Here is a 17,735-nt window from a genome sequence, read left to right as displayed (position 1 = left end):
TGAAAAGTAGCTATAGTTAACAGGAATGAACTACTATCCTGGCCCTCTAAACTCTTGATTCCTTACTACAACTACCAAATCCCATTATCTCCAATGTGCCATATACATCTCAGTGTTAGGCTCTCATTCTTCCCCTCAGTGCTGGGGATTGAACCTAGGCCTCACATGTGCTAAGGTATTTCTTTCTTACTCTGCCTTTCCCTTATTTACTCTCTTAACCACCAAATATTCAATCTCTTCTTACCAATGTTGTGATAAGAATCTCCCAACTTCTACTGAGCTATATAGTCTCTATGCTGGTCTATTTTCACTCTCTTCTCTTTTCCCTACCCTCCCAGGAATATTCTGTTACAGTACTTAAAAAAAATTAGATCCATAGTTGAAACTTCTTATGGTCAGTAACATCTAGTTGCTTACTAGTACTTGTTTATCCTTCCAGGATCTCTGCATAGTTCTACTCGTTGTTCTTACTGTGCACCAGCCCTGTGCACCTTCATGTTTTGAAAACACTAAGCATTCACACATCAGGGCCTGGGCACTTGTTGTTCTCCTTATCTTGGGCATCCTTTCCTGCTTCATTCAGGGTGCTGGGCAGTGATGTTTTCAGAGATGCCTTTGTTCCCATTCCTTCATCACCTTGTTCTCCATGGTAGCACTTGAAGCAAGACAGATTTGTCTTATTACTATCTTCCCAGGTTTAGAGCAGAGCATGTCACATAGAATGTATTCAGTAAAGCCAAGCATAGTGGTACTCACCAATATCTCAGTACTGAGGAAACTGAGGCAAGAAGAGAATCTCAACTTTGAGACCATCTGGGTAATATAGCAAGATGGGAGAAAGGAAGGTAGAGTGAGGGAGGAAGCAATAAATAGCCAGTACCAATGGCTTACGCCTATAATTCTAGCTACTCAGGAGACTAAGATCTGAGGATCATGGTTCAAAGCCAGCCTGGGTAGAAAAGTTTGAGAGACTCTTCTCCCCAATTAACCACCAGAAAACTGGAAATGGTGCTGTGGCTCAAAGTGGTAGAGTGCTAGCCTTGAGCACAAAAGCTCAGGGACAGCACCCAGGCCCTGAGTTAAAGCCCCATGACCCCCTCCCCCCCCCCAAAAAAGGCAGCAAATATATACTGCTTGAATAAAGGAATGAAAAGTGAGCTTCAGTGAATAAATTAGTGAATGAAAAAGTTTTAAGATTGGTTTGCAATTTATATCTGATTTTCACACCTGTCAAATGTATTTTGTGTTACCATGTATAACTATATAACTGTAAATTTATCATTTTAGCCACTTTCAAATGTATTAAATAAAGTGGTATTCAGTACATTCCTATTGTGCAGCTAGCAACATCATATGTCTTCAGAACTCTATGCATTGAAACACCAGACTCTGCTATCCCTCATTTCCCTTTATGAATTCACAAAGAACTCAATTCACTTTCTTTATATCTTACATATATGAGGTGCCTATTCTAGGTACCTACTCTAGGTACCTCATATATGTAAAATCATAGTACATTTGTCTTTTTGACTGATTTCATTTACCATAATGTCATTTAAGAATCATCCATGTTGTTGTATTATATTTTTTGGTACCAAGTTTAGGTCTTGAACTCAGGGTCTCATGCTGTTGCTCAGCTTTCTTGCTCCCAGCTAGCACTGTCACTTTAGCCATGTTCTAAGTTTGGCAGTTTGATAGTCAATTAGAGATGGAGTCTAGAGAACTTTTCTGCCAGGTCTCAGCCTCCTGGGTACTAGGATTATAGGAATGAGCTCTTAGTGCCCAGCATTAGAAGTTTGTAAGTGGCTTTTTTCATCAAGTACATCACAATCAGTAAGTATGCCTACTAAATGTCACAATATCCCTGTGAAGTTGATAATTATGGTATAGCAAACGGAAGTTATGATAGATTTCCTGAAACATATAATAAATATTAGTCCATGTTCTAAGTAAGGACCAGGGTTATATAGGTCCTTGTTAAACCAGAAAGCATTAATCACCAGTTTCCTGTTCATAATTAAGTCATTCTAATAGTTCTAAAGAAAAAAAAACCCTAATAGTAATTGTTACTTAGTATCTATGAATATTCATTGTAAAGTACTTTTAATAGAATACATCAGTTATTTGAAGTCATGATGATAACTTTAGTTATTAGATGTAACTACATATTTCTTTGACACATATCATGTTGGAGTGTATGATTGCCTTGTTCGTTTTCACAGTCATATTCCTAACGGAATATTTAAAGGTGTGGGTGAGAATAGCTTCATTTTCTTTTCTTAAAAGTAGAACATAGAAACTTTATAAATAAACTATGAGCTTTTGATTTGATTGCTGATTTGTCCAGTTGAGGTCCCTCACCCCTGCCCCCTGAAGTGGGGGATCTAACTGCGGGTATTTATTTATTTCAAGTACTGCATTACTCGTTTATGCTCCCAGCCCTTGGCATTCATAGTGGCAATTGCCCATTAAGCTGGCATTTGTTGATAGGACTATGATGAAGGGGTTGACATTGATCAAGATGCGTTGTTCATGACATGTTGAGTTGAAATCCTTTTGATCAACTATTTAACGATAATAAAAAAAAGAATAGAGCATAAAGATGGAATCTAATTTGATATAAAAATAACTATAAAAATTAATATGAAACCAAATAATAGGAAATAAGTTTTTCCTATTTGGATAATGTGGTTTAATTTAGTTAATAGTAATTCCTAAAGGCTTAACTTAAAACCCTGTATGTGTTACTACAGTTTGAATTCTCCAAAGAGCTTATAGTTAAGAAAAATAAGGGTGTAGCTAAAACAGCATATAATTATTTTCCAGTGAAGCTTCATTGTGTTACTTCATCCAAGTGATTGGCTCACTTGTGGATGGAACGTCAAGAATGTTTCCACACCAGTTGGCAACATTATCACCTCCTTCCCTGACTTGATGCCCATTTATGGTTTAAAGTAGAACTGGGAACCAGTGAGTCAACATTTTGAGAAGTGCTAATTGATGTTGAAAGAGTACAGTGGTAAAATTTGGGAAGATAGACAGCTTGTGTGTACATATGTGTGTATGTATATTGTTTTAAATTTACAGAGGCTAACAGGTACTTGGGCTTTTGTTGTTAAGGTTTTTAGAAACAGCAGTACATATTACCTTCTGGACTCTGGCTAAACTTCATGTAGAAAAGCTTTTGTAAATTCTCTAAAAACTTTGTTAATCAACCTGTGGGAATGATAACTTTTCTAGAAAAGTTTCAGTCAGACAGAACAATAAGGACAAGTGTTCCAATTTAAAAATAGAATAAATTTTGAGAGAATTTCAGTTTTGGGGTGTGTGTGTGTGTGTGTGTGTGTGTGTGTGTGTATGCACACACATGTGTGCGCATGTGTGGTATTGCAGAAAAGATAGTGAAGTCATTAGTTGATATATTCTAGTGATTTGTAGTCCTGGCTAATATAAGAAATATTTTCAAATACTACCTGGTTTTACCTGAAGTAGTGCTGCGTACAGTGGGTTGTGTAGTTTGAGGAGGTAGCCAAGAAAAGCAGACACTTTTTTCTGCATTTCTATTGCACTTTGACACCTGAAGTGTTCCCCATAGTAAGCACTACGGCAACACCAGCTGTGTGTACTGACGATTGATTCACATTGGACACTAAACACTGGTGTTAGTGCCAGGTCTCACAAGTAAGGACTCAGTCTCAGAACACTGCTCTAACTTGAGCTGCCAGTTGCCACCTTCTGACTTATACAATATAAACTGGAAGTACTACTGTGGTTCAGTAATTTGCTAGAATGGTTTGCAGAACCTTAGAAATATTTTGCTTATGTTGACCAGTTTTATAAAAATTGTTATAAGGCATCTAATTGAATAGCCTATGAATAGGTATCGGAGCAATGCCTGGAAGGGTCCCAAGTGTGCAAGCTTATTCTTCCATGGAGTTGGGGCTCCACCCTTTCAGCAGGATTATTTGGTCACCTACCTGGAAGCTTATCAGGTCATTTTAGTTAGTGCTTTCTATAGCATTTCATCTTTAGTCCCTTCTCCAGTTCCCTTCCTGTGTTGGGTGAAACTATCTGGATCCTGGCTGACTTCATCCTGAGGGCAGTTTGGATCTACTACCCCATTAGCATAGACTGATAATGGTCATAAAAGAATTGTTACACCTAACAAAAAGCACCTCTATGCCTCAGGATGAGAGTCTCACAGTTCCTCAGAATGAAGACTATTCCCCTATAAGCACAATTTTACATTGTAAATTCTGTGGTAAAATAATATAGATTTCTTCTTCCTAACATGTATTTGAAGATAAAAGAATTCACCATATTTAAAACAATTTTACTGAGATGAACATGTTCTTCCAACAGAGTTGAAGATGATTTTTTTCACCCTCAGTTCTTAAAACTAACGTCTGTATCTGCTAGTGTCAAGGATTGAACCTGAGGCCTCTTGCGTGCTAAGCACACACTTCTATCATTCACCATGCCCAGAGCAGCTAGAAAATAAATTTTAAATAATTTTAAATAATTGGAAAGATTATTTTACAATTCATTGCTGGTATGGTTTCAGAAATGCATAGTTGTTCAGCTGCATGTGGCTCAGTGGAAGAGCACTTGCCTTGCACTTACCTGGTTTTGTCCGTAGCACCTCATGGGGGAAAAATCTGTTTGTTCTACCACCTACTATAGTAGCTAGAAGCTACAAATAACTAATCACATTTCAAATAATTAGAATTATTTAAAAATGAATTGTTGAATCACACAAGCACATCATAAGCCACGTTTGGCTGTGGGCTGTGAGGAATATAGATCCTGACCATTTCCATTGCTGCCGAACTTCCAGTCCACGGCACTAGATAGATCACCTAATCACCCTTATACTGTATGCAGTTTTCTATTTCAACGTGTCTCTCTGCTCCAAACAAGTATTGTTTTTAAGAGGAAATCTGTGGCTGGGCGCCTGTGGCTCACTCCTGTAATCTTAGGTACTCAGGAGGTTGAGATCTGAGCATTGTGGTTTTGAGCCAGCCCAGACAAGAAAGTCTGTTAGACTTTTATCTTTAACCACCAAAAAGCTGGACATGAGGGTGTGGCTCAAGTGGTAGAGTGCCAGCCTTGAGTGAAGAAGCAAAGGGACAATGTCTAGGCCCTGAGTTCTAGCTCCAGTACTGATACAGAAAAAAATGTTTATGAGATTTGTGGGTCTAGCTTAATAGTAGAGCTGATGGTACTAGCATGTTTGAGACCCTGTGTTCAAATTCTACCCCCATAAAAAAGAAATATCTCTAATATAAGGTTATAACACTAAACACCCTGCAGATAGTATGTATAATTTATGAAATTATTTTTCATATTTAAATTTTGGAAAATCTAAATATTAGTAAGCACTCCAGCACTGAAATACACCTCTCAGCCCCAGTTTTCCTTATTGTATAACTATACCATGCAAAGAGTATCAAACTCAGGAAAAGACAGTGACTATTATTATTTTGTAATCTATTTTTTGTGTGGTAGTCTGGGACTTGAACTAAGTGCCTTGTACTCTTGTTTGGCTTTTTTGCTCAAGGCTATCACTCTGCCACTCGAGGCATACCTCCACTTCTGGCTTTTTTGCTGGTTAATTGGCGATAAGAGTCTCTTGTATTGATCTGCTGACTTTGAACCTCAAAGCTTAGATGTTAGCCACCTGAGTGGCTAAGATTACAGGTGCGAGCCCCAATACCCAGGTAACATGATTATTACTTTAAATGAATTTAACTTTTTATTTAATTCAATTTAAGACTAATTAGGTAAGATTATTTAATTTTTTTTCAGTGAATTAGGTAGAGATAAATATTTGTACTTTGTAGATATGGAAACTGACATAAAGGTTAAGAGAACATATTAAAATTGATTATGTGTAAAAGACTGTCTGTTTTGGGTGAGAGTCAGAGTAAAAATAGAAATAGTACATGGTAATTACTGGAAAAATATCCAGGACAGAATGTCATGACTTAAGGTTTTCTTTTCCCACAGCTAGAAGTAGGAAACATGGGTAGCTATTTCTGCAAATACAGTAGAGTCTCTCTGTGTCTATTTACTAAAAATAGTGGCTTTTTAAGAAGTAGCATGGGGCTGGGAAGGTGGCTCAGTGGTAGAGTGCTTGCCTTGCAAACGTGAGGCCCTGGGTTTGATTCCTCAGCACTACATAAACAGAAAAAGCTGGAAGTGGCGCTGTGGCTCAAGTGGTAGAGCGCTAGCCTTGAGCTGAAGAGCTGAGGGACAGCGCCCAGACCCAGAGTTCAAACCCCATGACCGGCAAAAAAAAAAAAACCACAAAAAACAACAACAACAAAAAAATAAAGAAGTAGCATATAACCAATATATTAGTTGAATTCTGTTTTCATAAAATCTAACATTGCTTCTTATATAGGTAATTTGAATACATGTCCTAGTTCCAACATGATTTTAAAGAATTGCTTTTGTTTATAAAAGCCATTTCAAATGTTTATGAGAAGCTTTAATATTTCTATTTCTCTGGCTATATCTTCAGGAGTCATTTCAATTTCACTTTTTTTTTTTTCTCATTCCGTCACAAGCATGTGGTTCAGGCATACGTAGAAACTGCTGTCTTAAGGAAGGAATGCCTTTAGTGGGTATATGTGTGGGTTTTGTTGTTGTTGTTGTTGTTGTCTTTCCAGTATTGGAGCTTCAACTGAGGGCTTTTTGTACTTGGTAGGCAAGTGTTCCACCACTTGAGCCACGCGTCCAGTTAGGTCTCACTCTGCCTGGAGCAAGCCTCAGACTGCCATATTCCTACCTATGCCTGCTTCAGAGTTGGGACTTAAGGCATACTCTACTACCCTACTTATTAATTGAGATAGGGTCTTGCTAACTTTTTGCCTGGGCTGGCCTTTGAACCCTGGTCTTCATTGTCTCTGCTCTTTAATAACTGAGATTAAAGGAGGCAGCTTCACATGGAAGAAGCGTTAAGGTTTTAAGTGCACATACACAAACATACATGGATCCATACACATATATGAATATATATATATATAGATACATATACACAGTCATCATCATTTTGTTTTTTTAATCTATAGGCATAATATTTTTCAAAATAAAAACAAGAGTGGAAGTGAACATTTACTTCTTTTTATCCAGTTATGAATGTTGTTTGAATGAGACTATTTACAGTTTTCATTGTTGCTGTTTTAGTAGTGGGAATTGAATTCAGGATCTCACAAGTTATTTACAAAATTTTAATTCCTGTTGTGAGTGACAAGAGTACAGCACAAAGTACAGTTGCTTCCTTCAGAAGATTCTTGAAATGACTTATAAAATCACACTTTTCCCCCATATTTTTGAAATGGAAAACAGAATGCCAGGCAATTCATTCACTGAAAACAGTTCTTTAGGCACAAAAGGAACTGTAATATGTGGCATCTACTTTCTGATGTGGTTTATTTAGAAAATGTTAGTTTCCAGAGAATATATTCTCAGACTCATCTCCACTGAATATTTGTGTCCGTTTAAAATAAAACGGACACAAATATTCTCCTCCTGAAATAATCTCTCATTTGCTTTTGGTTAGTATCTATTTCTCTTCTAATTCTTCTTCTTCTTCTTTTTACTTAAAATACATATTTTCCCCATAATTCTTATTTATAAGTATCCTTTAGATTCAGTTAGATATTATGTTCTCTATAGTGCTTTGCTGAACTTGTCCCACACTCTTGTTTTGAACTATGTTTTCGTATGATTGTCAGGTCCTAAATATTCTAAATACCTATTTCTTTCCTTAGCATCTCCATTTAAATGGCCATTACAACACTGACCTTAACTTGCTGTCTAGAATAAGTTACCCCACCCCAACACTGGGTGTTTCTTGTATCCTGTGAGTACTTTTGAGGTAATCTTTCTCTTTCTATCCTGTTCCTGGTACTTAATTAACAGAAAGCCCTAGTGTTTCTTCATTTAACATGTATTTGGCCTTCTAATTTCCTCTGTGGAGGAAACTCTAGACCTACGCCATCTCATACCTGTAATTCACAAACACAGTTTTCCTATCCTCTGTTGCTTCTTTCTCCCTTGCTGTTCCCTACCCTCCCTTGCCCTTGCCCTTGCCTTTCCTCCTTTCCTTTTCTCCTTTCCATTCCCCTCCCCTTCCCTTCCCTCTCCTCCCCGACCTTCCCTTCCCTCTCCTCCCCTCCCCATCCCTTTCTCCTCCTCCCCCTTCCCTCTCTTCTTTCTTCCCCTCCCCTCTCCTCTCTTCTCTCTTCTCTTCTCTTCTCAGCTTCTGAAACTCTATCTGTAGTAACTTCTGAATGTAAATAGTTTCTTTTCTCTAGATAGATGGTAAACATTGGGTTTTATTAAGATTTTAAATGCTTTGTAGCTCTTGGCATAGTGATAGACACAGTAGGAACTCTTCAGATACCCATTCATTCAGTCATTCATTCATTCAACAGCTAGCTACTGAGCAGTTGTTTGTTGGGTTCCAGCTTCTAAAATAGTGCTCCTGTTAATTTCCCTCATGGAAATTCCAGCTAACGATATTTACTGGTAAAGGATCATAATAAATGAGAGAACTAGTATTCTAAAGATATGGAGAACATTTACTCCAAGTGTCTAGGCTCTAAAATGGGACAATGATGATTTTGTTGTTGTTGTTGTTGTTGTTGTTGTTTTGAGGTCTGGGGATTGTCAAGATTATTTTGACTGACTAGAGCAGGGTAAAAAGCGGGTGACAGGAGATGTAGTCAGGGTTCAGCTATGATAATTAGTTTATCCTAAATGATGCTAAAACCTGTGGTGTTTTGAACAATAAAGGTATAATGTAGATCAGCATTTATCAGACCTGTCTTGGGCTCCCATCACTTCAAAAATAAGAAAAACTGTGCAGCTTTTTGAGTAAGAGATTGAGTGATAGGATCTGCTTTGTCTTCAATGGTGTTAAGAATAGAAGTACAGAATCTGTAATGTTAATATAGGGGAACAGTATCTTGAACTAGTAAGATAACAAACAGTGATAAGTTTGTTGTTGTTGTTGTTTGTTGTTTCAGTACTTGGGCCTGTTGCTGGTTAATTGGAGATACTAGGACTTTTCTGTCCAGGTTAGCTTCAAATTCTAATCCTCAGATCTCAGCCTCCTGTGTATAGGTATGAACCACTGGCAGTAGACCGTAATGCAATTTTTTTTGTTTATTTGTTTGTATGCTGATCCTGGAGCTTGAACTCATGTCTTGGGCACTGTCCCTGAGTTTTTTCACTTAAGGCTAGTACTCTACCACTAGAGCCATAGCACCACTTCTGGCTTTTTGGTGGTTAATTGGTGAAGAGTCTTATGGACTTTGCTGCCCTGATTGGCTTCAAACCATGATCCTCACATCTCAGCCTTCTGAGTAACTAGAATTATAGGCATGAGCTACCAGTGCCTGGTAGCAATACAGTTTTAAAATAAAGGCCAGAGTGAGAAGGAATAGTTGGCAGAATAGGTTAGATGGAATGTATGAGGCACAACAGGAACCAAGAACAATTCAGTTACGTGTGCTAGGAAAAGTCATGCTTCTTATGTTTTCTTTTCCCAGAGTTATGGTAGAAGAAGAAATATTTTTTCTCTGCTTCTCTGAAAAAATTATTTCAACAAGTTATTATTTGAAAACCCATTATGAACCTTAAAACATTAAAACATAGACAGTGTGTTACTTTTTAACATTAAAACATTTAAGAGATCATTTATAGTGAAATCTTGTTAAAAAAGTTTTGAAAGCTCAGATTTTTGGGGAATAAACAATCATTAATAGAATAGGAATAGCTTGATTAATAACTTCCCTTGAGTTTATAGTTTATGCTGGGTCCTTCTCAATGATGTTTTTGTTCTTTGATAGCTTTATTTATTTATTTATAAATAAATAAATAAAACCCCTATATAAAACACCTACAGAGGGGTTACAATTACCTGGGCAAGGTAATGAGTGCATTTCTTATCAAGCATTGTTGCCTCCTCCTTTCTTTCCCCTTCCCATCTCTTCCCATCTCCCACCTTCCCACCCCATCCCCTTACCCCCCCACTCCACACCAAAATTGTAAAGTTCGTTTTTCGACATAATGACTTGCACATCTCATTGTTGCAATGGGTCCCTGTATCCCTATTTAAATGATTTGTTTTTTCCCTTCCCCTCCACAAATTATACCAACATCAAATACAGTGAAAGCAGGGGTTATACCGTGGGGGAGGGACAACAAAGCAACAAAGAAATATCTTATACATATGTTAGAAACAATTGCAAGAAAGAAAAAACAATTGAATCTTTATCTTAGGGTTCATTTGTTTGATAGTTTTATCAGTATTAATAAGAACTAGTATATGACAGTTTCTCCTATTTAAAGTAAATGGTACTTTGGGTATAAGCTGAGGTGGTAATCATAGAGAAAAGTGTTTTTAAACAAACATGCCCTTCACTTATTATATATTGAAGACAGCAATTTTCTTCTTAGTAAATACTTGAATATAAAATAAAGCATGTACCTTAGATGTCCTATTATTTATTTTAAAACAAATTAAACCCCAGGGTATCTCTGATTACAAATAACACAATAGTCTGATTTACTGTAATAAATACTGACCCTTTATAGGTCATTTTGTCTTACCTGTACCATGCCAGTTTAGTGAAAAGTTCTAAACATTTTCATTTCTGAACTTATTTACTCAACTGTTATCTGGCCGATTGCTAATTCTGCCTTCCTGTTGCAGGTTTCTTAACAGTAATGTCACAAGACTGACCACGCTGATCACAGTAAGTCCCAAACCATAATTCAGCTTTTAAGGATGATTTGTTTTTCTCTTACAAAAAGAATTGTGTTAGGAGAGATTTACAGCATAAAATTATACTTTCTCTTACCAGCTAGTTGAGTATTTCCATTTACAGTGAATCATATTTTCTATTCCTGGTTAATTATTTAAATATTCTGAAAATGCTGCTTTAAAAGGATTTAAAAATAAAATTACTTTTGTTTTGTAATTGAAATTATTACCTGCCTGATTAATATACATCAATGTGAGTCATACTCTGGAAATCTTTTTTTTTTTTTTTGTCAGTCATATGGCTTGAATTTAGGACCTGGGTGCTGTCCCCGAGCTCTTTTGTTCAAGGTTAGCACTCTACCACTTTGAGCCACAGCTCCACTTTTGGTTTTTCTGGTGGTTAATTGGAGATAAGTGTCTCATGGACTCCCCTGTCCAGGCTGGCTTTGAACTGTGGTCCTCAGATTTCATCCTCCTACGAAGCTAGGATTACAGACATGAGCCACCAGAGCCTGGCTGGACATAATCTTTATGATTTTTTTTTTTTTTGTCCGTTGTGGGGCTTGAACTCTGGGACTGGCCATTGCCCCTCCGCTCTTCAGCTCAACACTAGCGCTCTACCACTTGAGTCACAGTTTTTTGGTGGTTAATTGGAGATAAGAGTCTCATGGACTTTCCAGCCGGGGCTGGCTTTGACCCGAGATCCTCAGATCTCAGTCTACTGAGTAATTAGGATTACAGGCATGAGCCACCAACACCAGGCTATCGGTTTGATTTTGCTTCTACTGAAAAATAGAAAAACTAGTAAGATGACTCCATATTAGGAAAAAATATGTAAAAACAAACTTGTTCACATTGTCATGAGTTATTAAGTAATATTTGTGAAAACATACCCTTAGAGAAATACTTAGGTTTCTGCCTTAAAGTTTTCATTGATATTCAAATGATTTACAAGAGAATGTTCAAATATGTCTGAAAAAAGATAGTTCCCTGAAGTAGCTAATATATTTTAAAGTGCTCATTTCTGTTGTATGTAAGAAAACATGTTACCTAAAGATAAACTTTTTTCAAGGCATACATCTACATCATTATAAAATTCTTCCTCTTCTTCTTCTTAACCTCTCTCTTGCACTGTCTGTGACATGTTAAACATGTAGTCTACCACTAGGATAAGCTCCTAGCTCTGTTTAAAAAAATTTAATTTGGGCGGGGAAGGTGGCTCAGTGGTAGAGTGCTTGGCTTGCATGCATGAAACCCTGGGTTCAATTCCTCAGCACCACATAAACCGAAAAAGCCAGAAGTGGGGCTGTGGCCCAAGTGGTACAGCGCTAGCTTTGAGCTGAAGAGCTGAGAGACAGCACCCAGGTAGGTCCAGAGTTCAAGCCACACAACTGACCAAAAAATAAAATAAAATAAAAATTAAAAATTAAATTAATCAAGTCTCAATCAGTCAGGAAATTTAAATGTTTTGGAAAATCCTTCTCCTCCTCCTCTTCCTCCTCCTCTTCCTCCTCCTCCTCCTCCTCCTCCTCCTCCTCCTCCTCTTTCTCCTCCTCTTCCCTCTGTCTCCTCCCTCCTTCTCCTCTCTCCTCCTCCCTCTCCTCTTCCTACTCTTCCTCCTTTTCTTCTCTTCTTTTCTTTTTCTTCTTTTGGTCATAAGGCTTGAACACAGAGCCTGGGCGCTGCCCTGAATTTTTTGCTCAAAGCTAGAACTCTACCATTTTGAGCCAAAACACTAGTTTTAGTTTTCTAGGTTTGTTTGTTTTTTGTTTTTTCAGTCGTGGGGCTTGATCTCTGGGCCTGGGCACTGTCCCTGTGCTCTTCAGCTCAAGATGAGCTCTTACCCCTTGAGCCACAACACCACTTCCGATTTTCTAGTGGTTTATTGGAGATAAGAGTCTCACGGACTTTCCTGCTTGGGCTGGCTTTGAACTGGCTTTGAACCATGGTCTTCAGATCTCAGCCTCTTGAGTAGCTAGGATTACAGGTGTGAGCCACCAGAGCCCGGCTTAGTTTTCTGTTTTTTAATTGGAGATCAGAGTCTTTACAGAATATCTTGCCAGGCTGGCTTTGAACCATAATCCTCAGATCTCAGCCTCCTGAGCAGCTAGCATTATAAGCATGAGACACTAGTGCCTGGCTGGAAAAATCCTCTTGAAGAAAATTGTTTAGTGAATTTGATATTTTGACTCTGTTTTAATTATTTATTAGATAAAGCAGGACTAATTACCAAAAGTATATAGACATGTATAGATGATGTTTGTATTTATGATAACTTTCTTTTATTGTTTTTTTCCTTTGTGCCAATACTAGGGCTTAAACTCAGGAGTAGGGCACTCTCTTCTAGCTTTTTCACTTGAGGCTGTCCTTCTGCCACTTGAGCCATACCACTTGTGGCGTTTGCTGGTTAATTGGAGGTAAGAGGCTCATGGACTTTATTGACCATGCTGGCCTCAAGCCTCATGACTAGTTAGGATTACAGAGCACTGGTATCTAGTGGCAAATTGTCTTTTTGGAAATTGGCTCATTTGTTAAGTTTTGTGAAGCCCAGAGAGAACTTCTCTTGTCTTCTTTAAAGGTTTTTGTTAACTTTGTTTATACCTGTTGATTGTCACTTTATAGGTGAACTTATAGCTAAAAAGTGGCCATTGGAGAAAAAAAGAACGATATGCTTTTATGATGTCTTTTACCTTTCAGTTGTTTTCGTATAAGACATAACTAAAATGATGGTTAATTATGTGCCAATTTCCAAGGGTTATTTTATTAGACATATTGATATTAAGTAACAAGGGGCTTTATACTCATATTTCTCTAACTAAAAACCATGATTCTTCTATTACACTGCAAGAAAAATACATCTTACCTAGTGTTTAGGGAACCTTAGGTCTGCTGCATTGGTGCACCTCTGTCATCCTGGTTACTGGTCTGCGAAGATCTTGGATTAAGAACAGTTTAGGCAAAATTTTTACAGGATCTCATCTTAACCAATAAAAAAATCTAGACATCATGGCATGCACTTGCAATCCCAGTTGTGCAAAACAGCATAAAAAGGAAAGCATAGTCCATGCCAACCTGGTCATAAATGCAATACTGATTTAAAAAATAAAACAAAATGGAGGGAGGGGGGTGTCATAGTGGAGTAAAGCTAGGAAGCATAAGGCCCTGAATTCAAAACCCTAACACCTCTGAAGAGAGAGGTTGTGAGAGAAAGAGACCTTTGTATATGTATTAGAAGTAAAGCATAATCATCAACATACATTGGTAGCTATTTGAAGGACAGAAATATCCAGGAAGAATTCTGGAATATGCTAATGAATACCCTCTAAAATAGAAATGGAAAAAAAGTGCTGTAGGCCTCTGATAAAGATGGTAATAGAACATACATGTTTACTTTTGTCAAGGGCTAATTTGATAGGGTAAAACATTTTTTTAATAGTGATGAGTGAAGAAATTTGATTAAATGGCAAAACATTTCTGGGAGCTGGAGAGATGAGTAGTTACTGACTTACCAGATTGAAGGAAATAAATGTTTGAATAATCAATGAACATTGATGAAGCCAAGAGAAAACAGTTTGCAGCTTCCAAGCCCTTAGAGATCCAACATTTAAAGTTTGGATAGTCTCTCTGGGGAGAAGGTACAAGGCACCTACATTCAAAAACACTGTAAACATGTATACTTATTAAATAGTCATTAAATATGAAAGTCTTTACACAGTTGGATGCCTCAGGTCCCCTCTGCTTTACCAATCAGGTAGCAGGATCTGTGTTACAGAGTGGACAGCTAAAGTTTATCCTCTGGAGTCTTTGCACTCTGGGAAATCAGATCCCTTGGGCTTGAGTGTATGAGTGGGTATACGTACATTCATATTTTTGTATAATCATCATCACTAATTATCTGCAGTCTTTATGTCTTGCAAAACTGAAACTCTACCCATTAAACCTTGACACCCATTCTTTCTTTCCCCTAGGCTCAGACAAACACCATTCTACTTTATGTTTCTACTAATTTGAGTATTCTAATTATGTGATTTAAGTGGGATAATACAGTATTTATCTTTTAGTGACGGGCTTATTTCTCTGTATATGGTATCCTCAAAGTTCATCCATGCAGCATATAGCCAAATATATTCTGGTTTTTTTTGGGGGGGGGTCTGGTTGTGGGGCCTGAACTCTGGGCCTGGGCGCTGTCCCTCAGCTCTTCAGCTCAAGGCTAGCGCTCTACTACTTGAGCCACAGTGCCACTTCCAGCTTTTTCTTTTTTGCTTATGTGGTGCTGAGGAATTGAACCCAGGGCCTCAGACATGCAAGGCAAGTGCTCTACCACTAAGCCACCTTCCCAGCCCCTATATTCTGTTTTTTAAGGCTGAATAATATTCCTATGTGAATGAGTGAGTGAATGCTTCCATGCATGGGCGTGGTGTGTGTGTGTGTGTGTGTGTGTGTGTGTGTGTGTGTGTGTGTGTGTGTGTGTGTGTGTGTGTGTGTAGTTCAGCAACTATTTGTGGCTGAACTCTTAGGTTGCTCCTACCTCTTTCCTGTTTTCATAACAAAATTTTATTCTTTGGTCATGGCACTTGAACTCAGGGCCTGGTCACTGTCCCTGAGCTTTTTTGCTCAAGGCTAGAGTTCTACCTCTTTGAACCACAGCTCCACTTGCAAATTTTGAGTGGTTAATTGGAGATAAGAATATCAGGGACTTTACTGCCTGGGCTGGCTTTGAACTGTGATCCTCAGACTTTAGCCGCCTGAGTAGCTACAATTACGAGCATGAGCCACCAGCACCTGGCTAACATTTTAAAAATTATCTTTTTAAAATTAAGCACAGATTAACATTTTGCTCCATCACAGTGTTTACCATAGTTTAAAAAATGTCTTCATATGTTAACTTTTGAAGTTCTTCAACAAATAAACTAGTTTTTTAAAATCATGTTTTGTTTTCTTCATAAAAAGAATTACTTATGTCTAATTTAACTTTTAATATGAAATTATAATTATGTTTCCTTAATATTGGCTCTTGTAATTAAGATCAGATCAATGCAACTGAGGGGTTTTGTCAAGATCGTTTTTGAGTGAATATGTTGAATTGTCATTTTATGTTCTCCAGTCACTTTTATTTCCATATCAGTATACCTACTTTTGTACCTATTAGTCACAAATTAAAACTGTAAAAGCATCCAAACTATCCTGTCATATATATGAGTGTCCAGCTGTGTGATACAATGATTGATCATTCTAATCTGTTTTCCAGTCACAATTATACATGATAGGTATTCATGGTTCTTAGTCTTTGTCTTTTTCTTTTTACCTACTCAGAAAGTATGCTATAGTGTTTATTTTTAAAAATGAAAGTTAAACATACTGTAACGTCATTTAAAATGTGAACATTTTTAAATGCTTTATATAATTCTTTGATAAGTCTCCATTTAAAGTCATTGGGACAAAAGTACTGTGTTCGCATGTTGGTTCACAGTGTTGGAACTTAAACCTTCAAACATGTTTGCAGTAAATATTTGCTCAATTGAATGAGTTTTAAAATGTATATTTGTAGTTAGCTGTGCAGTATAATCTCACACATACTGTGATTCACTTATTTTCTATTAACTGTTCTCTTTTCCTTGTCTTTTAGAGATAAGACATTAATATATGAGGCTTTGGGGACCAGTTACCAAATCACTATAGCAGCCATAAATCACTCACAGCTAGCCACACACATAGCTAATGCTGGCTGAAAATCAGCTAGTTTCTGCAGCTCCAACTACTTATTAACTTGGGCTTTGCTACAAAAATGGTCAAATAATTTATTTAAATTAAATGTTAAAAATGGAAAGAGAATGTTCACATCTTTAAAAAGAGCTGTATCCATTATCTGAAGTTACACTTGTATTTTTTTAGGATATACTCAACTTTAATATACATTTTGTCTTATTTAACTACTATGCTGTGATTGTTTTTGCCCTCTAGATATTCACTTTATTTAGCAAAATACAGTGAATAGCACCTGACAATTTAAGTCTCTTCAGTTGAGTGTAATGTTAATGGTAAATACTGAGGAATTAAGAGTAATAAACTCTGGTTTATTATTTTACATGACATATATAGGGGAGCTCCAGTACATTCATCCTTTTCTATGTTAAATTACTTCCCATGAAAATTAAAATTGTTTACTAATTTTAAAATTACTTTTAGAATCAAAATTATTTCTGAATATGCTTTAAATTGTAATGTTTTGTAAGAAAGAGAAAACTAATTTACATTATTAGCTCTACATTTCTCTACAGAAACAATTTGTATAGTTGGCATCATGTCACAGGAATAAATACAAAGTTTTTACTTGAAAGTGAAGAATTAAAATTAATTGTATGAAATATGAATATAATATTAACACCTCTTATTAAAACAAACCCTTTAATTTTTTATTTAACCAGTTTTTCAGATCATAGTTTAGATAGACATCTTAGAAATGAGGTAAAGTAATGTTTTACTAGTTACATGACTTGGTTTTATTTTGCTTGCATCCTTTCTAAAAACAATTTTTTGTCTGTCCTGGGTTTGAGTTGTGGGCGCTGGCTTGCTTAGGCAGGCATGTACCACTTGAGCCACAATCCCTGTTTTGTTTTTTTTTGTTTTGTTTTGCGGTCATGGGGCTTGAACTCAGGGCCCAGGCACTATCTTTGAGCTGTTTTTGCCCAAGACCAGCACTCTGCCACTTTGAGTCACAGCTCCACTTTTCTGGTGGTTTCTGGTGGGTCTCATGGACTTTCCTGTCCAGGCTGTCTTTGAGCCATGATCCTTATATCTCAGCCTCCTGAGTAGTAGGATTACAGGAGTGAGCCACAGGCACCCAGCGCCCCACCTTTTTTACTTTAATGTGCTTTGGATCAAGTCTACTGTTTTTGCCTGGAGTTGGTCTTGAACTACAATTCTTCTTCTATACCTTCTACATGGCTGAGATTAC

General features: G+C 37.2%; 1 protein-coding gene across 1 annotated transcript in view; it reads left to right on the top strand.

The window, feature by feature from the left end:
• The window catches only part of Baz2b (bromodomain adjacent to zinc finger domain 2B), a 297,821-nt gene that overhangs the window by 115,636 nt on the left and 164,450 nt on the right, over nt 1-17,735 (top strand). Inside the window, exon 5 of the mRNA XM_042683418.1 lies at nt 10,730-10,772. The gene's annotated coding sequence lies outside the window, so the exon portion shown is untranslated. The remainder of the gene's footprint in view (nt 1-10,729; nt 10,773-17,735) is intronic.

This window comes from Dipodomys spectabilis, unplaced genomic scaffold, assembly GCF_019054845.1.
Source record: "Dipodomys spectabilis isolate Male_0828 unplaced genomic scaffold, ASM1905484v1 ptg000081l, whole genome shotgun sequence".
In the NCBI taxonomy this organism is placed as follows: Eukaryota; Metazoa; Chordata; class Mammalia; order Rodentia; family Heteromyidae; genus Dipodomys; species Dipodomys spectabilis.
This window is presented reverse-complemented; position numbering and strand designations above follow the sequence as displayed.